Source organism: Topomyia yanbarensis, chromosome 3, assembly GCF_030247195.1.
Source record: "Topomyia yanbarensis strain Yona2022 chromosome 3, ASM3024719v1, whole genome shotgun sequence".
NCBI classification, from domain to species: domain Eukaryota; kingdom Metazoa; phylum Arthropoda; class Insecta; order Diptera; family Culicidae; genus Topomyia; species Topomyia yanbarensis.
Window position 1 is genome coordinate 97,730,452 of NC_080672.1, and position 24,032 is coordinate 97,754,483.

The 24,032-nt window shown below is 39.9% G+C and overlaps 1 protein-coding gene across 5 annotated transcripts in view; it reads right to left on the reverse strand.

Annotated features, from left to right (window-relative positions):
* Nucleotides 1–23,117, reverse strand: part of LOC131694201 (formin-like protein) — a 134,715-nt gene extending 111,598 nt beyond the window's left edge. Inside the window, exon 1 of one of the 5 annotated variants that reach the window (XM_058982695.1) lies at nt 23,022–23,117. The gene's annotated coding sequence lies outside the window, so the exon portion shown is untranslated. Of the gene's footprint in view, nt 1–22,136; nt 22,762–23,021 lie in introns of those variants that run through there. The other 4 variants (XM_058982696.1, XM_058982697.1, XM_058982698.1 and 1 more) reach the window with 4 other exon arrangements.
* Nucleotides 23,118–24,032: the final 915 nt, after the last annotated feature.

The window sequence follows — 24,032 nt, forward strand, 5'->3', positions numbered from 1 at the left end:
GCCTTTAAGAATTAAAAAAAAATTCAATGCCCTAATGTAATGGCACCCTGTGTACTTAGTCAGAACAGGTTCCTAAAAAACTGTATCGAAAATAAGACATTCACATACGTTTGCGTTGTATGCACGTATTAGTGATGGTTGTAGTGGATGGATCACAGAATGCTGCGCGTTTGACACATCTTTCGTTTGATTACTTTTTGTACGCTTTAACCCTCTGCTACCCAACTCCGCCTTTTGACGGGTTACGAGAAAATCGCTGTAGAATATTCAAAACACGATTGTAAGTTGTCAACACTATGAAAACCTCTTCACAACATTCCCATTAATCAAAAATTTGTTTGCATTTTTAAATCAATGAGTTGAATACATTCAACGTTGAAAGTTGAAAATTTGAGGAAAACGAATGAAAAAAAACTATTTTGCGTATGGCATTGTAATTTAGTTAAAACATCATATTTATGTTTTTTGAAATTTTTGGAGAAAATCGCAAAATATTTTCAAGTTGCTAGCTTGTAGTACTCCGCTGTAGCTGTGAAATTATGTTGTGAACGATGCGGAAATAAAAGTTACACTAGTTTACACCATTTCTGAACTAAATAAGCTAGTGGTCATTTTCAATGTAAAATCGTGTGCTGAATCCGAAAATGAGGTCCAAAAAATGTACAGTAGAACCGTTTTCGAGTTACAGTGAAAAAATGAATTTTACCTATAAAATTAAAAGTGCGTTCAGTAAAATCCAAATATCTTCGGCTGTAGTGTATCGATATGAAATATTATTATGTTGAATTAAAAGTAATTGAATGCACTTTAGATCGTTGGAACATGTTGTTTTAGTGAGATTACAGGTTCTGATGTTATTTACGAATCCATTGAACTATTTCTTAATTTTTCGTCATTTTTGAAAAAAAAATGAGCATGTGGTCAATGTTTTCGGAAAGATAAAGCAATCCAAAAAAATGTATTTTTATGGGAAATTAAAGCCTGCTAATAACCAATGAAAATAAGCACTTGTTAGTTTGAATCCGATGAAAATTGCGAAAGTTATTAATTTTTTTGTAAAATGGCAATTTGTGTGTTTCTCTGGATCAACTTATTGAACCGTCTTGATTCCAATTTTTTCTAGGGCTTGTTTATTAATATATGCGAGACTCTCTGTCAGAATTCTGTTAAACAAGTAAATAAAAGAATTTTGGAAAAATTTAATGTGGGTTAATTTTCGAACTCGTTTATCCCAATGATTCAAGACTTCTTAAAACAATAAGTTCAGGCTCAGTGGAGTAATGTTATCAAAAATTTGGCATTAAAAATACGCATAATGTTCAAATGTATCATACAGAATCGTATATGTAGAAAATACGTTGTAAACTGCACGCTCCACAATGCCTTGATACACACATCGGAAGCTTATTACGGTGCAAAATGCTAAATTCGGGCACTAGCTTAACGAAAGATGACTTATCCACCTATTTCGTCACGTTTTGTTTTACTAACAATTTTTTTTACGTTATTAAAACGTCTAGAAGTTTATAATTTGAAATCATATTGGATTAACATTGGCTTCTACGATATACCGATTTTACTGTAGTGGTTCACAAAACTTCAAACTACTACAATGTATTGCGTAAAACATTTAAGTTCAATTACAAAATATTCTACATTCTTCAAATCATTCTTAAGTTCAGATTCTTAGATTTTAGACCTAAAATAAGTCTTGTTCGATGTGCTACACAATTTCAAAACACTAGATGTTCTATGAAGGAACACAAATTAAAAGTTTTACAAATTATTAATTTCATAATACTTGACGTATGTAGTATCACATATTTCTACGGTTTCGTATAATTTGTATTAACATTGTACAAAACCCACTTGAGCAGCCAGCAGCTTTCAAAATACGAATTTTATAACGTGTGCGGGTTTAGTTTACAACGAATTTTGTATCATAAGAGTGTTATTTTATATAATACACTTGTAAATATTACACGCAGTATTGCATACCAATCATTCGATGACTTATAATTTCATTGATCCTGAAATTATTATTATCAGAAGTCTTTAATCATTTGGATAAACGAGTTCCGCACATTAAATCCTTTCAAAATTCTTCCATTTACTTGTTTAACAGAATTCTGATAGAGAGTCCCTCATATATTATTAAACAAGCTCCAGAAAAAATTGGAATCGAGACGGAAACACAAAAATTGCCATTACAAAAAATTGAATAACTTTCGCAATTTTCATCGGATTCAAACTAACAAGTGCTTATTTGTATTGGTTATTAGCAGGCTTTAATTTCCCATAAAAATAATTTTTAGGATTGCTTCATCTTGCCGAAAATATTGATCACACGCTCATTTTTCTTCAAAAAATGACGAAAAATTAAGAAAAAGTCCAAAAGATTCGTAAATAACGTCAGAACCAGTAGTCGCTTTAAAACAAAATTAAGTTCTAACGATCGAAAGTGCATTCAATTACCTTTAATTCAACATAATAATATTTCATATCGATTCACTATAACCGAAGATATATGGATTTTACTGAACGTACTTTTAATTTTAAAGGTGAAATTCATTTTTTCACTGTAACTCGAAAACTGTTCTACTCTAAATTTTTTTAATCTCATTTTCGGATTCAGCACGCAATTTTACATCAGAAAAAGTGTTCGAATATTAAAGTTCATATTTTTATTATGTAACCTAGTGTTATTAGCAATAAAATCTAGACTCGTAAAATGGCTATGTTGGACATTTTTGAGGATTAAATGAAAAATCTGTAGTTTTTGTGAGCTGACAATATACTTGTCGGCTTTCTCATTACAAAAACAATATACAATTGCTTTTTAGGCAAATCAAAAATTTGGGCAGCAGAGGGTTAAATTCTTTATTTTCAAACTGTCACACTTTGGAAATGAAGCAAAAATTAAAGTTTTTGACACTTGGCTAAGTAAAAAGGATGTAATAATACGAAAACTGCTGAAGCACTTTGGAGTTACGCGAGTGTAAAATCCATCCCAAACAAATTTGAGGAACTGCTAGAAAGGCCGGTAAAAACCCGGATGTGACTTATGTGAAACAGGACTCAGAACATCCAAAGCTCACAATATTATACTGCCATCTTAGGGAATGATGTAAGCGATGCGGATAGCTGCATTCATGTGGTGATTTTTGGTCGAAAGCGCTGGCATGGCAAGCCATATGTTCCTGTGGTTTGAAGTCTATCATTTTCACACTACCGGAACAATAAATGCGGAAATTTGGCGGCTTGATTAATTGCAAAAGAGGTTGCTACCTTTATATTAGAACCATAGTGCCTCTCCGCTGTTTGGCCGGATTTAGTGTTGGCACACTACGCCAAAATAACTCACAATTGGCTTAGGGAAAAGGGTACGGACAGCAATCCACCAAATTGCTCTCAATCTCGACCCATCGAGCGATGCTAGGCAATTGTGAAGAGTGGTCTTCATTAAGACTGGTAATGCAGCTGGAGAAGTACGCAAGGGCTCAAAAACATTTGAGCTAAAGTGTCCAGAAAATATGATGATACACTTCTCTTGAAGTTGATAAGAAGTATTCGAAAGATTCGTGAAGGAATAATATTAAATTCATCTGGTCTTCACAATGAATAAGTTCAATATCGTATAATAATGGATCAAACGTTTGCTTGAATAACTCTTCATTTTTTTATATGATCTGAAATAAAAATAGACGAATAACTTATTTCAGGGTGGGTGCTCCTATAGTTGAGGTGTACCAATAGTTGCAGAAGTGAGTTATACGCCTAACTAAGGTACCATCCATCAAAAAATATTTTTTTATCGATTCATCGCACTAAAATTATGCGACAGTAAAACTATTATCCTTAAAATTTGCTCAAATTACTATTGAAAAAATTGATTTTCTTCAAATTTTGAGCTCCCTTGCACCTATAGTTGATCTAATGTACCTATAGTTGCGGGTCCCATAAGAAATCAATGGAATTTGCAACATTAGATATTGCACCACTATTGGTACATGTGTTCATATAGCGGTACAAGCGGTTTTGAATACATAAATTGGTTATTAAACCATCTTTATATTTTTCCTATGAAGTTTAATGTATTAACATTACCCATAGATCTAAAAATCGATTTTTTAGCAAAAGTTTTCCTTAAGTATGCGGCTATTGGTACATCCACCCTAGATACAGTCTCTACAGCTTCTGGATGAGTATTCTGGTCACTATATTCTAGTTCATCATATTGTTCTGTTGCTTGGTGGCACGGAATGAACAGCGACTTGCTAGCAGACGGATCCTTCAGACTGTACAATAGCTGGCAAAACATTTTTAGTGACATTTCGATTAGAGAGCATATTTTAAATTGACTTCGTGGGTGTTCATGATAACGTGACGAAGCTGAAACACGTTAATTTTCCAAACAAATCGCTCTCAAGTAATCCAAATTCGATCACTAGAGGTGCAGCTATAGAATGAATAAAGTGTCCGGATTATTCGTGAAACAGATTTTGTTAGTATGCGGTGCTAGATCGTGTAGTCGTACCTCGATTGTGTCATCGTCTATATATAATGGGATGCTGAATGCAACGTTCCCACACTTGACGTCTTGTATGTTGTTCTACAAATTCTGCTTGATTTATGGTTCTGCACATAATCAATACCGAATTTCGTATGTGATGAAACTGCACTGTATTTATATTTGAAGCTTCATTTTAATTTTAATATTTTTTTTATGCCGATAAGACAATGAAACCGAAACCTGTCCTAGCTTAGCAGGCCTATGCGGAAGCACTATGCTATATATCCCTCTAAGGAGAAAAATTGGGTAAGTTAGGATTTGTGCCCTTCACGTACAAAGACGGGTTTCACTAAAAATTTTGGCCCTAGTGAGAAATTTTGATGTTTACCCAATTTTTCTCCTTAGGGGGAAATACAGCATAGTGCTTTCGCATAGGCCTTCTAAGCAAAGCCAAGTTTCGGCTTCACTGTGTCTTATCGGCATAAAAAGAACTTCTGCTCGGACGGGACATCACGTTTGACCAGTCGTTCGATTGAAACACAAAGTGTGTTTTAGTTTTAGGGATTTAGCGTCAAGCCGGCGCTAATCTAGACCGACAAAAAGTTAGTATCGGTTTCTGACGAGACGAAGTCGAAGCGCACCCATGACTTTATTAAGTTAGGATTTGTGCCCTACACGTACAAAGACGGGTTTCACCAAACATTTTTGCACATTGAGAAATTGGTGTTTACCCTATTTTTCTCCTTAGGAGGGAATATAGCGTAGGGATTAAAACAACTAATTTAGAGTCTAGTAATTATAAATAAAAATTCCTTTAAAGCGCCATGAGCAGATAAATTTTATATTTTAATTTTGAACGATATTAATTATAAAATTTTGTTTTTACTCCCAGACTTGGATACTACAATCAACAGTCTATCAGTGCTTTCAAAGGATAGACAGAAATCAACAGACTAAAAATACACAACTTCAAGCTGATACTGATCCAAAAGCATAAAACAACTCTGATGTGAAACATTGAACTTTGACGAATATAGCGCATATAATTGCATTGGGTCTGTACACAAAACCATTTTAGTTATAGAGTGAAAATGTCGGTGCACTTGAAGGATGACAGACGCTGCACTTGCACATTTAGTTGACAACACTATTCCCAACGCTCCTTCACCTGCCACTTAGGGTCTGCTTTTACTACCAACTCTCGAGACTGGCTGGAAATTCTGTTGTCGTAAAACGCTTCAAGCCCACGTTAAAATCTGCTTGAAACTATAAATGGCTGCAAAGTGTTATTCTTGTCTTGGTTTCGTCGAACCGTACTACTTCTTCCACATAGTGTCAGACCTACCATCCCACATAGATCGTGTACATAAATACTATAACTGGCGGGATATAAATACAAAGGGCGTCGAGGCAGTTATGCAGTTAAAATCATTTTATGCTCCATGCTAACAGAAGTTGTTCCTGTGGTGTGCCCTGTAATGTGGATTCGACGGTCCTTGTCTTGGCACAGCTTGAAATCTTCAAAGCAGAAATTGCGTATAGCTGACTGCCAAGTAGTTTCATGGATAAAAATATTCGAGTTTGAGTATTTGATGTTTACTTAACGGTCCATAGGAAAGGGAAGCTTTTTACGATTGGGATAAGAAGGAAAATTGATTGTTTATAACACGTCACGTTTCTTTTTCCACAATTTAATATTATTGACCTGTCGTCCATAAAATCGGACATTTATTTCGTCTTTAGGCTTTTAAATCGCTCATTTAACACCCACTGGCAACCAAGAGCAAATTGTCTGCACAATTATAAGCCGAAAAAAGCAACAGCAAAAATCGCATCGCTCTTTCGCCCATCGCTTTCCCCGTCTGTAAACTGCACATGCTTGCCCTGTATGCATTTACGTTGCATTGTATGGTCATTCCGATAGGCAATCCACCCCGTTGCAGACCGGTTTCTGGTTGCACCAATACGTCTAGACAATATATCAACACTCTGTTACACTGGCGAAAAAGCGCCTTCTCGCATAGATTGAAAACATCCTTTTTGCTTGACGTTCGTTCCATTCATGCCGATGCAGCTTCACCGGTTACACACATACAACATTAGAACCGGTTGATTGGTCGTCGGTCCTTGTTGTGGTTTCGGTTCGATCATCAATCGTTTCAATGCTGCCCTAGCTGGCTGCCGTTAGTGTTTCGTTTTCCTTTTTCATTTCGTTCGATGTTATGTATTTGTTATTTTGATTCGTTTGCATATAGGTTTATTTATCCAAGAATGCATATTTTTGTATGTTTTTTTCTGTGTCTGTATCGGCACGGCTACTTGCCGAATGGATACAGAAATGCGCGATTCGGTGCGCTTCCTCGATTATATTATTGAAATAAAAATCAGCATTTAAAGGTCAATAAAAATCTGTTGGCAAATATTCTTACTAGGCCGTCCGTAGGTCCGTATGTTTAGAATGTCCCAAGCAGAGCTGTTAAAAATTTTGACCATAAATGACTGGAAAAAGCTAGATTCTCAAAGGAGACAAAAAATAAATTTTTATTGCAAAATATTTAGTAATTCAGTTCTTCAAGAAGATAAGCTATTCATTTTAGGGTACTTTATTTTAATTTCTAAATTAGTGAAAAATTTGAAAAATCGATCAATTGGTGCTTGAAGAATGAATTTTATATCTCTCATTTGCAACTTGGAGTAGTGTGAATCTGCGGTAATCATCCAATCCTGCTGGTTACTACCCTTAACAGTGACACATTTGACGCTCAGACAACAGCATGTACCTATGATATTAAGATTGCCATGTGCCTACTTTCCTGTATTTCCTAACAATCAAAATATATCAACCAAAACAAAAGAGCCTTTTTAAATTGTAAATTGAAGAATCACATCGCACATGGAATTAAAAAATGAAAAAAACTGAATTTATATTTTTTGAATGATTACAACGCGCGCAGGTAGATAAACTGTTTATATTCCGATAATTATACATAGCGACAAAATTATTGAAATAACACCCAACCAGAATTAGAACAACGTTGAGTTTGATATTATTTTGAGTATCAACTTACATATTTTGGTTGATTGGTTAGTAATCTTTATATTTGAATTTTATTGCAAATTTGATAATTGCAATAATGCTTCTAAATGTTGACAGCTGGAATTTTGAAAGAACTAAAACCGAACAATCGTACTGCGTAAATATCATTCACCGATAATTTTGAATTGCACGGTATAGAAAAATTAAAAGTCCCACAAATGTGGATTGTGTAGAAAAACTCGACGAGTCCACTTCAAATTGGAAGGTTGGTAGGGTTGGTCCTAAGTTGAGTTTTTTCGCGAAAGATGTAATCAACACTACTCTAACAAATCCCAAGCAAGCCTTTAAAATTTTACAGCACATTTTAAGTGCATTCTTGGCTCCAAGGGAGGCCACACCGATATAGGATTAAATTGGTTGCTCATCGTATCAGTTCTTTATAATGATAAAGAAACACCATTTTGATTCAGTCTTTCTTAAGGACGAAAACGAAATTATTGCGACACATTCAACAGGGCATAACTTTGTTACCATTAAGTAAAAATCAACCAAATTTTGCACACTTTCTCATCGATGTGTAGTGTTTACATTCAACGAAAATTGAGGTGAACCAACGCGAGTCGAGAGAACAAATTCTTTCCAAACACCTGAAATTTCCTGACCTGTTGCACCGGCAGTTGGGAAAAATGTTGAACATTCACCATTCAACCGTCTCCAGAGTGTTGAAGCGGTTTCAGGAGCGGTTGACGTTGGACCACGGCAAATGAGCTGGAAGGAAACCGGGACCGGAGAACAAAAAGACGGAGGGAAAGGTGAAGCGGATGATTAGAGCAAATCCCAACGTCTCAAGCCGTGATTTGGCTAAAAAGATCGGCATGTCGCAGAGCTACATCCAGAATGCAAAGAAGAGAGCTGGACTACATACATACAAGGTACAGAACTTCCCAAACCGCGATGAGCGGCAACAATCGACGGCTAAAACTCGGGCACGGAAGCTCTACGAGAAGATGCTGACAAAATCTGGCTGCTGTGTGATGGACGACGAAACGTATATAAAAGCCGATTTTAAGCAAATTCCGGGGTTGGAATTTTTCACCGACAAGAGCAAGTTCTATGTGCATAAGCATAAGCATAAGAGATCGCCCGTAGTTGCTACTCCGTTATTGACCAGAAACAAATTAGGTTGCAAAATGTTCATTGGAACAACATGCTTGGGAATAACATGATGAGCCACATTGTACAATCTATTCTGATCCCTGCATGCTGATCAATACCGACGCCGGCCACGTCCGAATGCAGATCTTCTGGGAAAGGAAGGAATGTTAGTCCGATACATGTTGCTACTAGAGACCGAGGAATCCTCTGCATCTCCACATGTATCACGGGAAGGGGAGAGTTGTTAGTAAGTGTGCCAATAGCGTTATCATGTAATAATTGCTCTGGGCAGCCGGCTGCCGAGAATTTGGGAAATTTATCATTTGTTGTATCAATACGATTAGCAAAATAAGCAACTTGAACTCCGGATAGCCGGCTATAAGGAGCACTGCTTATATTTTTTAATAATATTCAATCACGCGACGAATTTTTTCGTGGTTTCTATCGTGTCGGTGCTGATTTTACCCGGCGATCGTTTGAATAAAATGAGGAATCTTATACAGTAGGTTCATCAGACTCTTCCATAGGTGTCGCGGAGTTGGTGGTTTGGAAGGAAATAGGGTCTAGGATTCGCTCCAAGCAAGCGATGCGACCTGTAAAGCATAGTTTATTAGTTTGTAGTTCAGTTAGTTTTCGAGAACACGATCGCTCGAAAAATAAGATCTTGTTTAGTTTTTTATTCTTTTAAAATCTGGGTAGCCGGCTACCGAGAGTATCCTATGTTTTCTAAACAAAAGCAATTTCAACTCCACACAGCCGATCGTGGGAGTATTGCCCAGAAAAATTAATCTTATCTGCTTAATGGACCGGATCACTATTTATTGCGACATTATTTAGACTAACTTCGCTATTCCTTCTCTACGATATATTTTTTGGGTTACATTGAACATTGAAGGGAAATACAGAGGATCGTTAACCTGATGGACGGGCTTGTTACCAATAACGGAACTTGAAATTAGATTCATTAAAACAGACGAGGCGAATTTTCAGTACGTATTGATCCGCGATCATCGATACTAGTCAAATTAAAGTCTTATTGGAGCTGATATCCGAACAACTTTTACGGCATTGCTTTCTCGGCTAAATCAGTTCGCACACTCTCATTCTGCTACTATCGGCAGAAGGCTGATAGCTCCCAGTCGTCGCCGGTCTAAAGACCAAATGTCATCAATAGACTTAGACTCGCGCGGAGGCATGAGATAGAATTGAAAGCTAACCAATGAAAATGACAGCAAAACACTTATTCTTCGTGCTAACATAACTGAAGGTAATTGCCAACCGGTCCCCGATCCCTCTCGCCAATTGTCAATTCTCAAGCCTTATACATGATTGAAGTCATCATTCTACTCAAATAAGGTAATGTGTTTTCCCTAAGCACATGGAATGCTCTGTGGATCAGTTCCTCCGTTGGTAAAACAAACCCTAAGCAAACATAGAAATTAGTTTGCCGACCGGCAGATACGTGTTCCCTTACAATGACATCGTAGCAACGGATACCCAAAATTTACATGCGACAAAATATCTGCAATCCCGAATATAAAAGATTCAAAACCACTACTGATTTGCAATAAAATAAGAAAGTAAAAAAACAGTTGAATATCCAAGGCGGCTCATTTTCAAAGATAGCACCGCCGATGAATCACTAAATAAAAATAGGTGACAAGGGACGCGGACGAAATTAGCTGAGCTGGTTTGCCACCTATTTTTCGGGCGAAGCATTTTGGGGCGACACCTGGTAGTCGCTAGACGCTGGTGAAACGCCAACTATTTGAATGTGTTTGCCATATTTTTTCACTGTTCGGATTGAATTTTTTTCTCTGAAAAACCATTTTTCACTATTTTTACAATTTACACTGTGTTTCTAGACATTTTCTGTGCACTTTTATTGTCCTTGCATTGGGAATCGACGGCCCGTAATGCGAGGAAAGGATATTTTTTTCATTTGCCGGAATTCGATTTTCACAAACTGTCACCACTCGCGTCTGTCGAAAATATGTCGAAAAATGCTTTTATAACCCACTTCACTTTGTATAGTTGTTAAATTGCACCGTTATTCACACTTTTGATAACCGGGAGGCAGTAAACTGTGCCGAAAATGATGAAAATTAACCGACTCCCCGACAAGAGCAAGTTCTATGTGGACGACAAAGTTAAGAACAAGAAAATGTCGAAGTTCACCTCCAAATATCTCATTTGGCAGGCCATCTGCTCTTGCGGACTGAGGAGTGAGCCTTTCGTGACAAAGGGCACAGTAAATGGCGAGATCTACAAATCTGAGTGCCTCGAGAAGCGCCTTTTGCCGTTCTTGCAGCAGCACGACGAAGCTCCGCTTTTTTGGCCAGATTTGGCATCATGCCACTATTCTAAAAGTGTCCTGGAGTGGTATGAGGCCAATTCTGTCCATTTTGTTCCAAAGGATATTAATCCGCCAAACTGTCCGGAGCTGCGCCCGATGGGGCAGTACTGGGCAATGATGAAGCGGGAACTTCGGAAGAGCAAGAAGACAGTCAAAGACGAGAAGGACATGTTAAGAAAATGGAAAAAAAAACTGAGAAACTGGTACCGGATGACACTGTAAAGACTTTGATGAAGGGCATCAAGCGAAAATGCGTTCAATTTTACACTCAAAGCTCCATCGATTAACTTTTCTTTTGATTTTTGAAGTAAATATATAAAACTACCCTAAAATTTTGGTTTGATTTTAAACATTATAAGAAAATTGGCATGACATTTTCGGTGTCGCAATAATTTCGTTGTCGCCCTTTACCCCCGCCATATATCCGTTTCACTAGCAGTCTGAAGAAAGTGCAGATAGGTATTTGTTCGTTTTCTATTTCTCTAAAAAAGATACTTGTTGATTTTTGTAACACAATCCTTCTGTACACTCGAAAATCAACATATGGAACAGAATATCGAGTATATATTCTATGTTATATTTGAGTACATCCTTAATATGTCCGTCTTACCCCTAGTTCCCCTATTGCGTTAAATGCTCGGCATTGTTAGAATAAATCCTTTTCTTTTGGACATTATACAATATTATTATAGATTCCTGCAAATGATTTTCAATAGATGTATTCAGGGTTGCCACCCTTTTAGATTCATTCAGAATTTTTCCAGATATGTATTTATGCGACGTCTGTAAGTTCATATTAGTTTTTGTCTAGTCAACTTTTAAGAGCATTTGTCTAAATTTAGCATCTTAAAACTAACGCTGTAGTAATCCTCATCAATTTAAACCTTTTAAATATATGCAAGGTTCATGAATTTCATTTTAATCCATTTTCCATTGTCTTTATTTATAGTATCTGTGTTTACAATTTACAAGGAAGGAATTGTGTTGTAGAGAAATCTAATTGGTTTATTAGTACCAAAGAGTCTCTCTTTCTCTTCCGTCAATAACTCGGCCGACATCAGAATCTTTCGATATTTATTGTAACAATGTGGGAAAGTTTAGTGATGACGCCGTAATAATCGAAAGAAAAAGTAAACACAGAGGGACTCATTTGCACTTATGCACTTCTCACATGTTCATCGTTGTTAGGAAATGATAGATACGGTTCATGTTTGAAAAATCGCATAAAGCCAGAATGTCACGAACACAAACATGGGGTGCTCTTCCTCGGACTCATACTAATTGAGATCTGATTTTATACCGATACTCAGTGAAAGACCAAATAATATACTCAATGTGTTGGCAACCCTATCAGCAAGCACAATTATTATCTTGTAGATAATCAACTTCGTGCTTGTTCGACCGCAGCGTCCTCCGGAGTCCAAAGTAGGCACGATTTCCTGCCAAGATCCGTCGTCTGAAGCAGAGAACTGCTGGTATCATTGTCGGCGATTACCAGTGAGCCCAAATACACGAATTCGTCGACAATCTCAATTTCGTCACCGTCAATCCGAACTCGGGATGGGAGGTCCACATTGTCGTCCCTAGAACCTCTTCCTCTCGTGTATTTTGTCTTCGAAACGTTGATGGCAAGTCCAATCCTGCTGGCTTCAGCCTTCAGTCCGATGTACGTTTCCGACATCGCCTCAAAGTTACGTGCCATTATGTCAATGTCGTTGGCGAAGTCAAGAAGCTGGACGGATTTCCTGAAGATCATGCCACTTGTGTCTATCCCCGCTCTCCTTATTACACCTTCTAACGCAACATTCAACAGCAGGCACGAAAGTCCATCACCTTGCCGTAACCCTCTTCGAGATTCAAAGAGACTCGAGAGTGTCCCTGATACTTGAACAACGCACATCACCCGATCCATTGTCGCTTTGACTAATCGTGTTAGCTTATCCGGAAAACCGTACTCGTGCATTATCTGCCATAGCTGATCTCGATCGATTGTGTCATACGTTGATTTGAAATCGATAAACAAATGATGTGTGGGCACGTTGTATTCACGGCACTTCTGCAGAACCTGCTGAATCGCGAATATTTGGTCCGTGGTGGCGCGGGAACCCATGAATCCTGCTTGGTAGTGCCCCACGAACTCCCTTGTAAATGGCGACAATCGGCGGCAAAGAATTTGGAAGAGGACTTTGTAGGCGGTGCTAAGTAGTGTGATCGTGCGGTAGTTGCAGCAGTCCAACTTGTCACCCTTTTTGTAGATTGGGCGAACGACACCCTCCATCCACTCCTCCGGAAGAATCTCCTTTTCCCAAATTTTGGCGATTAGCCAGCGCGACGCTCTAGCCAGTGTTTCACCACCATATTTTAATAGCTCGCTGGGTAGTTGATCTACACCGGCATCTTTGTTGTTTTTCAGTCGACCGATCTCCTCCTTGACTTCCTAGAGATCAGGGGCCGGCAGTCTAGCGTCTTCTGCGTGTGCTCCAAGATCCGTTGCCATACCACCTTCGTTCTCTACTGCTTCACCGTTGAGTTGTTCGTCATAGTACTGCTTCCAACTCTCCCTCACACTCGTTCGTAAGAAGGTTGCTGTCTAAGGCCGATGACATGCTTACGCGATTTGCGATGCGGTAGCGGTAAGCGAAGCGAATACGTTTGACCTATCTCTTTGGTGTGTGCATGTAGAACGCGTAATACTGTCATAGTAAAAGCGGGGCGAACGCGCAAAACACTATGGACGCGTCCGCAAACGCTTCGCTTTCCGCTTCAGCTTGTCATCGGCCTAAGTCTCTGCACATATCGGCTTGCGGAACGTAGCTTTTGCGCGAACTGTTTAGCTTCTCGTAGAAGTTCCGTGTGTCCTTTACGCTGTACAGTTGTTCCATTGCTTCGCGATCTCGTTCTTCCTGTTGGCGCTTCTTTCTCCGGAGGGCCGAGGTTTGCCTATTCCGTCCTAGTTCGTATCGCTCCACATTCTGTCTCGTTCCGTGCTGCAGCATCATCGCCCGTACTGCATTCTTCTCCTTTATTAATTACGTTGGTTACATTCGTCATCGAACCAGTCGTTTCCTCGATTCGGAATCGCTGTACCTAGTGCCGCTATAGCAGTACTTCCTATGGCGGAACGGATCTCCCTCCAGCCATCTTCAAGAGTAGCTGCGCCCAGGTGTTCTTCAGTGAGTAGTGCTGCTTCCAGCAGCTGTGCGTAGTTTTGGGCGACCCCGGCGTCCCGAAGTTGCGCGATGTTGGGCCTTGGCGCCCGACTACGACGAGTGTTGTACACCGTCGAGAGTTTTGAGCGCATGCCTACTGCAACTAGGTAATGGTCCGAATCTATGTTCGCACTGCGGTAGGTACAAACGTATCAGAGAAGAATCGCCCGTCGATTAGAACGTGATCGATTTGGTTTTCGGTGCGTTGGTCAGGTGATTTCCAGGTGGCTTTGTGGATACCAGGTGGAAGGTACTTCGGACTAACATGCCATGGGAGGCTGCGAAGTTCACGCATCGTTGCCCGTTGTCATTCGATACGGTATGCAGGCTATTTGGCCCGACTACTGGTCTAAACATTACCTCCCGTCCTACCTGAGCGTTCATATCACCGATGACTATTTTCACGTCCCGTTGCGAACAGCCGTCGTACACCTCCTCCAGCTTCGCATAGAACGCTTCCTTCTCATCGTCGAGTCTCCCATCGTGTGGGCAGTGTACGTTGATGATGCTGTAGTTGAAGAAACGGCCTTTGATCCTCAACTTACATCCTTGCGTTGATCGGAGTCCATCGAAGCAATTTTGGCAAACATGTTAAAATGATAAACAAAATTCTTTAAATTCCCTCTGAAACGAAACTAGTTGTGCTCAAATCGGATCAAAATTTAAAAAGTAACATGTACTTGAAATAAGCATAGATAATGCGATCTCGAAAATGAAAATCATTAGAAATGCCTGACATTTAAAATGTTATTAAAAATCTAATTCTCATTCACAAAGTTTGGAGAAGAAAATATGCTTCGACTACAACGAAGCCTCAAAGGAAAGGCAATGGAAACGGCACGTTATCGTCTGTTACATTCTGCTAACTTACCAGGAGTTATAGCGACGCTAAGAACCCTGTTTAGAAGACCGGAAGTCATTAACCATTCGCTAGTAAATAAGATCTGGGAGATGACACCGCCGAAGGCAGAAAAACTGCCCGCTGATCGATCGATTTCGGAGTTGCAGTTCAAAACGTCTGCGCGACCATCAGAGCTTTAGGTCTTTTTTTACAATGGAGAAGACCTTTACGTCCTAGCCCAGTACACGTGCTATTGGTAGAGTCCAATCTACCACACGGGGTGCACTGGGGGCGTGTCGGGCTCGAATGGTGACGCTGCCATTAATACCGACTAAACTCCATTGGGCTCCGCCATCATTCCTCCCAGGAACTTCGGTATTACTTCTGGGGGAGAGCTTTAGGTCTGGACGAGTATATGTGTTACTCCAAGAACTGACGGAGAGATTTCCGCTATATATAAGATACATAAACTGGGCGTACCATCCATAGGGACTGAACAGAGTCACTCTGTCGGACTCGGGAAGTTGATTCAAGCAGCGAGCATAATCACAATGCCATTTCTCAGCACCTCGAAACCAGAGAGACGTAGAAAGAAAGATAACTCGGCCAACGTGCACTCAGAAAGCAACTCTAGTTGCGAAGATTCCTGTAATCAAATGATGCTGCTCCTAAGATCTGAGCATCTGTGTGAGCCAAGATTAGACTAACAACTGACTTTTTTTCTTCTGTAAAACATATTTCTCAACCCACCTGCTTATCAACAGGGTTGCCAGATTTCCTTATTAAAATCTAAATAATACCTTACTTCCCTACAGACGTTTGAATTTAATACTGCAAATATCATGCAGTAAGATAGATCGGTGCTCATCGGTAAGAGAATCCCGTGACATACCGTGGGAGTTGAAGTCTTCTAGAACCAGCTGAGGTGTGATGTATATGAAAATAATGCCGATAAGTCTCTTTTTCTGTAAAATTATGTCCCTCTAGTACAACCGGCTCCGGATGGTCTACTTTCAGACCAAAGATAAACATTTAACATCTTCGATATATGCGTGATCTAACTAAACAATACTCGGGCGTGTACAAAGATGTATCTTATATACGTACCCGCCCGGGAAGTAGAGATTGATGGCGTCCGATCACTGCATCAAATGACTGTCCCGTGTGCTTGGACGAATACAGTGGCCTGGAAACCTGTGGGAAATTCCTCGCCCATGGGTGCCTGGTCCCGTTGGACAGTTGCGAAAGAGCAATGGTTGTGCAGAAAGTTGGTTGGGAGGCCTACCATGTAAAAACATCGTGCGGAAGGAACGGTTATTCGTTAATGCACAGCAGTTTGTTGCACGGCGACAAGCGGTTTAACAAACGATCGACTCCAGCGCAGCAGTCCAAGATGGATACAGGTAGGTACATTTTTGCGATTGACACTTTTCTTCGATGAAGCTGATAAAACAGGAGGATATGAAAAGGAAAAGCATAAACAAATGTCGTAGTGGGCTTTTATGTTGCCATGAGTTGTGTTTCGGATAAAAAAGTATCCCTAAGTGTTCGAATCGGAAGATCCGAGGTGAAACTCGACCTTTTCTCTCTTTTCGTCGTTCGCCAAAGAATCAGGATGCTCGTCCGGATGTTTATGTTTATTTCCAGTGGCTTGGTCGCCATGATTTTGCAGGTAAAAAACTAATACACTGAAAAGTGTCAAATGTTCCCACCTTTCTTTCTCTTCATCTTGGCAGCAACCTACCGATATTCAATAATACAGAGCGGCAACACACAGGCGGGAGCGAGGGCGGAGAAGTCTTACTGGCCTTGAAGCTCTCCGGTGTATACCCGCGAAGTATAAGACCTGTCAGAGATTCATATGGTTAAAAATCGTTCCTTTCCTACACACTCTAAAATCTCGCAGCGGGCAACTAAATACAGATATCTCGAAGGATCGCCACTGGAGTCCTACGATGAATTATCTCCATGGATCCTTCTAGGGATGAACAATTGTCGCTTAGAACGAACCGGTGGCATCCAGAACCCGCCTAGGATGAATGGTAAACGGAACCTGTATTATGCAATCTGGCACGAATAACTCTGAATTAGCGGTTATAAAAGATTCCACATTTGTTCTTGTATCAAGGAAGAAGAAAGGAGTCTGAATACGACACTAACTGAATATTACTCAATTGAGTCTTTGGGAACCTCTGGTTCACCTAAATCCCGACTTTCAAGTGCTGAGGAGCGGGCGGTTAAGACTCTGTATACAAAAACAGGCTATGAGACCGACATATTGTGGCGCTATGATCAAATACATCTACCAGACAACAAGTGGATGTCTACAAGGCGCCTAGCTTATCAAGCAAGCGAATGAGCCCGAGTTAGCTGCGGCGATGCCAACAAAAATGTTGGAGTACATAGAAAAGGGTTACATTCGGTGGTTGTCGACGGAGAATGAAAGCGGAGAAACATTCTAACGGCTGGTATCTGCCAATCTTCCCAGTAATCAATTCGAACAAATTGGGGAAGCTACGAATCGTATTCGATGCGGCTATCCGATCGATGCCTAACGGGATTCGAACAATTGGTGTCACTGCTTGCAGTTGTGTATAAGTTGCGAGTTTCGCGTCGCCATAGTGGGGGTCTTTCGGGAAATGTTCTTCCAAGTACAGATGAAGAAGCTAGACAAACGAAGCCAGATGACTCTACGGAACAATGGTAGCCTGGAGGACGGTTCGAAGTGTATGCGGTTCCAGTTACGATGTTCAGTGTAGCATGCTCTTCAACCTCTGCGCACTACGTGAAGAACCGAAACGCTGAAAGATTCGAAGAGGAGTCAAGTGCATAAAGTATGAGCACTGCGTCGACGATATGTTGGTGAGTGAAAATGAGGAGAAAGCTGTACAACTAGTCAGCGAGGTACGATCTATCTACTCCAACTGCATTACAGTTCTGTCATCAATAACCTGCATGAGGTCAATACCAGGTGCCCACAAAACGAGAAGTTCTGAGAACAGTGAGGGCAATACTGATGGGATTCATCGGTAACTTGCTCATCTACCTGACCCTGATCCCGACACAGGAAATCTGGCGTTCCCGATGTAGCTGGGATGACGAATGGAACACTGGCCGAAAAGTGGCTGACGTGGATCGCAGTGCTGTCGAACGTCCACCAAGTCAAGATTCCTCGCTGCTACAGAATTGTAACATCTGCCAAGCCAACGAAGAATGTGGAATTGCACATTTTCTGTGATGCCAACGAGAACGGGATGGATGCTGTAGCCTACTTCAAGTTCGAAGAGGAAGGACAGGTGGAATGAGTGATGATTGGATCTAAACGCTAATCCTAGTCTTGAGCTGCGGACTGCCGTTATTGGAGCTCGTCTAGCCGAATGTATCGTCAAATCACATCGAATGAAGATCGTGCGCCGTGTTCTGTGGAGACCGACTCCCGTGAGGTGGTATGCTGGTCCCAATCAGACCATCGGTACAATAGCCAATTCATTACCTTCAGGGTCAGCGAACTGCTGGATACAACACAGTTGGATTCGTAAAGGTGATTACCAACTAAACCGAACTTAGCGGACGAAGGCACTACCGAAGTGGCAAAGGCTGCCAGAGTTTCGGCCTAGTAGCCGCTGGTTTCGCGCCCAGGATTTTTTTGGAATTCGTAAAGCAAATAAGCCTAGTAATAATCGAGTCCAAGGATAAACCGTAGAAGATCGTCGCAGGGTCCTACATCATACAGTTACCGAGCCGCTAGTGATTTTCGACGACTTCTCCAAATGGAAACGTCTGCTGAGATCAGTGACATATGTCCATCGTTTCATCGTGAATCTTCGTAAACGTACCGAAGGAGCTACCGTCGAGGAGCTGGGCCCACTAATATTGGAAGAGCTGAAACTGGACTACAGCACAATTTACCGGATAGTTCAACAGCAGGCGTATCCTGTCAAAATGTGGTTAATTCGTAACAATGGCTCAAATGCTAATCCGTGGGCACATGCCTTGCCAAAAACCAGCACGTTGTACAAGCTGAGTCCAGCCATCGATGATCAGGGTGTCCTACGGATATATAAACGCATGCAAATGGGTTCACTAGGCGACGAAAAACCCAATCCTGCTTCTAAAACGGAATCTCGTGACCAATCTGGTGCTTGCTAACTTCAACGCTTCGTACCGCGTCATCAGAATCATGCCACAGCACTGAGCCAGATTGAAATTCAGCATGCCTCGCCAGAGTTCGATCGTTTTCGCAGAAACTGCCAGCGTTGTAAAGTTCGACAATTAAGGCCACAACCACCAGCGATGGGAAATCTCCCGTCGGCACGTATTGCAGCATTTCAAATACCGTTCTTGTACACTTGTGGGGGTCGTCTATTTCGGGCCAATGTCGGTAATAGTTGGCAGAAGGACCGAGAAAAGATGGGAGGTTCTGCTCACCTGTATGACATCCCGAGGCGTGAGCATTGAAGTAGTGTATTCTCTAACGACGAATTCGTGTATCTCGGCACGGGGTAATTTCATTGCGAGAAGCGGTGCCCCACTGGAGATTATAAGCGATTGAAAAACTAACTTCATGAGAGCGTCGCGAAAACTGCGCGAAGCCATGCAGTAAATCGATGAGAATAAACTTATGGTTGAATTCGTTAGCCCTAGCGCGAAGTGGACGTTCAACCTACCGGCCGCTCCACATATTGGAGGCTGCTGGGAGCGTTTAATCGAATGTATTAAAAAGATCGTAAACAATTTCAACCTCCCGCGCTTGCCATCCGACGGGATTCTGCGAGTGAAGATCGAGATGATCCTGACCTCAAGATCGCTCACTGACATACCGTTAGAAAACGACGCTGAATCTCTGCTAACGCCCAATCACTTCCTATTAGGATCAGCAGGCGGAAGTATGCCCCCGATTAGTTTCAATAATCAGCCGACCGCCTTCAAATGGTCAAAGACGATGGCCCAGCTATGCATCGACAGCTTTTGGAAAAGATAGGTGGCACCTGCCCACGTTGATGTACAAGACAAAACGGTTCCAACCGAAGAAGCCTATACAAAAAAGGGTGATCAGGTGCTAATCGTGGACTGGTCAGACAAGCGTAGCTTCGATCCTGTACTGCTTAGCTGTTATACACCCGCCGACAGAGAAGTGACACGTAGGTAGTAAAATAAAAAAGGCAATCAAAGGGTATGAATGTGATGATAGATGAAACATGTGATTTTTCAAAACCGGAAACCATCTCCTTTATTGTCCGATTGTTGGCGCGACAATTATTGTGTATTCAAAAATAACCTAGGAGAATAGACAACAGTGAGCGTAGATTATATTACACTGAATGGAGAAATCTTATGCGTTTGGATGTTGCTTTACGCTGTTGCCAAACTGCCACTACCTATTTGATAGTTTTCACGACGCCACCAGCGTTACGGTTTGTTTAAGATCAAACTGGTTTCGAAATAACTCAGTTGAATGCTGGAATTGGGAATTTGTCTGTAATGTGATATACGATTTCTTGCAGTACCAGGTTATGACTCAGTGGGAAAAAGTGCCAAAAACACAATTTTTCAAAATAACTTCATAGAAGGCAACGTGTACTACCAATGTGTACTCCTCATGTAACAATGTCTGACGAATCGATTTGAGTTATTTTAAACAACCGCAAAATACGCTATAATGCTCGTCCAACCCCGATTCTTCTTTATGTGTTTATTTAGAAAAAACTGGCTGTATAACTAGGAAGAAAACAGAATGTGGTCGGCTAAAGTTAGTGTTTCTTAGGTAAAAAGTTCAAAGATTCTATAAAACAAAGTAGAATCTTGGGTTTTGATCCATTTTATACCAATTCTTTACAGAATTCAAGTTTATAGTTAAAACTGACTAGTCATCTTGGTAGGAGGCCGAATGTTGTGATTGAAAAGAAATATTTCTCATGTAAAAAGATCCAAGGAATCGATTGCAAATTGCTAAAAGAACCGCGTGAAACTCGTGAACCCTTTTTACTCATAACTATGGAACTATTTACTCTAGAAACAACCTACGAGATCTTCTTTTCAATCAAATTTAAAGAATCGAGAAAAATATCGGCTGCAGCTTCAAATGTGCGATTTTTTTTTGATAAAAATCAAAAGTTCATTTTCTCACAATACATTTTAATGGAATGGAAATTCTAATGCCGTCGTGTTCCTCAGACATTTGGGTTTTTGGGTTCAGAATAACTATACAAAATATTGTAAATCAAATGGAATAAATCAACATAAAACAGTAGTGATCGACACTTTTAATTTTCTGATTCTAGGATATATTATGGATTCATTTAAACACAACTCGAACATTCAAGCGAATACAAAAAACCATCAAATTTTACTATGTTATGTTTCTCCTTAGTGGAGAACAATGTTGGTTAAAACATTTTTTTAGCTAAGCGTGATGTCCCGCAAGAAAGGGGATTGCCCAGTAACCCAATTTGTATCTCCGTTTTTGAAGCTAGCGTCAATCCGGCATTAGCTTAGTCCTATCACTAAGATAGTGTCGAATTCTGATGAGACGAAGTCGAAACGAAAGATCCATAACTAATTTATAGATTTTGTACTCTTCACGCGCAAAGATGGTTTTAAACAATTTTCTCTTTAATAGAGGAGAAATAGTTTTTTTTTTTCCAAAATTGCTCTCCACTAAGGTGAAATATAGCAAAGTGCACCTTGCATTGGCTTGCTAAGCCAAACCGAATGTTTCGATTCCGTTAGTTCTCATCAGCTTAAAATGAGCTCCTTTTCTTTCGGAACATTATGCTTTACTAGAGATTTGCCCAGCAACACAAATTTTGTTTCAGTTTTTTGGAGCTAGAGTCAATCTGGCGCTAACATAATTCTGTCACTAAGTTAGTGTCATTCTGATCAGACGAAATCGAAAGGAAAATTCCCTAACTAATCTATCAACTTTTATTAGTTGTAGATTAATCATGATTATATAGATTTTCATTTAGTTTCATTTAGCAAGATTGCATTATTTCCAAATTCATTTTAAAATAAACTTAACTAACCTGTCTAAATCGATCTGGCAATGCTGGTTTCAGAAGCTTTTTAATTTCACTACATAGATCCTATACCACCAACAGGCAGTTCAAGCGGTGTAAAGGGCAGACGACGATGAAGGCGAATAAACACACACACTGGGATAGAGAGAGAGAGCCACAGAACTGAGCGGTCAGAATGCAGCACCAGATTTAGATTCTGATAGCATGCCGCTCGCTGGTGTTCAATTTCCCGGAACCGTTCAGCAGGAATGTACATACAATCTGAAGGCTAATGGTACCTAGCCATTGTATCTCACTTTTTTTCTTGTTGAAGCGCCGGCAATCACATCACAACACATGCATTTTTAAACAACTTTCACAGTACTCACGCAATTCCACTCAAACGTAAACTGGAGTATAAATTTATCACAAATATATGCAATCCTTGCTTCAAAAAATTTAAATTTTTGAGGTTTATATATCGTATAGAAAAATAATCATATTTTTTCATGCAACTTTTCAGTCTATCGAAATCAACAGGTTACTTGGTTTGTGCAAATTCTTCATAGTTTTATCGCTTTACGCTGTACACACAAAAAACATGACCACAATGTATAACTGTACTGCAATTCGTCTCAAACTGCCAAATTGCTTCGGCTAACCACGGCACAGCAGATTCCGGTGTGGTTTCTCAAGTACCAAAAACATAACCCGATGAAAAACTAGAAACAGTTTTTTACTGAATTTAAACAAATACAGCAAGTCCTAATACTAACTAGCAGCAAGCAAAAACTACGATGTCGATAGTCTGGTCGCGAGAACAACTCAAACCCGTCAGCGGAGCGACCGGTGGATGGGTGGTATGTGCTGTGCTCAGCGGGGAATGTTCAATCAACTCTATACACTACACACCACAGAAGTTCAGTTCAATCACATCCGCCGTGGATTATGCTCGGATACCAACCTCACGTCACAACAATCTCCAGCAAACTGACTCAACTGTGTCCGTGTTGCGATCTGCGATGCGAAAGCTGAACAAACAAGCCGGATCGAAGGCACACAAACACAAACAGAAAATTGAAGTGTTCGAACACAGTGGGAGAATAATGTTCAAATAGGCTAAAAGTTTTTAATTGAATCATTACCATTTGTGCTCATGATTTCCAATTAGAGAAAACATTGGATATGTGATATTTTTTGTCTGCGATGTTCTGTGTACAAACACCAGATATGAATTGGTCACTGCACTGTGACGTCATGCATTAATGTGACAGGTGGTGGTCCTGTTGATTATATTTTGAACTTAGAGATTATTCGTATTCTCAAAATGATATATTGGGAAACATTTGAAATATTTTGGGAATCATGTTTTTGGAAGTATATAGTACTCTAGAACGCCTTACAATTAAATTGTGCTCTTCCCTATTGTGGGAAAATGTTTATGAAAGATCTAATAAGTGAATTAATTATTTGTTTATCAATTACTTCTAGTGTTTTCTGTATCGGTAAGTAGTTTTGCGGTAAAATTTCTTGGGAATTGATTATTAGCACTAAGCTTATTTTAATGAAATTCAAATTTGTTAAGTCCAAACTGTAAACAAAAGGACCAGCACTTGTCAAATTTGTGAGGTTAAGGCATTTCATACAATGGTCAATAATTTTGACACTTAAATTATAAGAAAAATAAAAATCAAGCTAACGATATATAACTTTTGCTAGAAATGTTGTGTTAACTTATTATCTTTACAATCAAAAGTTAACGAAAAGCGTTGATAGTCTTTTCTAAAAAAATATATTTATTCAGATTCTCCGCTTAACGAGGCTTATTTTTTTTTCTTTTTAGGTAGGGTAGACGAGCCCTTATTCATCTCATTAGTCAGGATGTCGCACTATTTAGGGGCCCTTGCACGAGGCGTTAGTTAT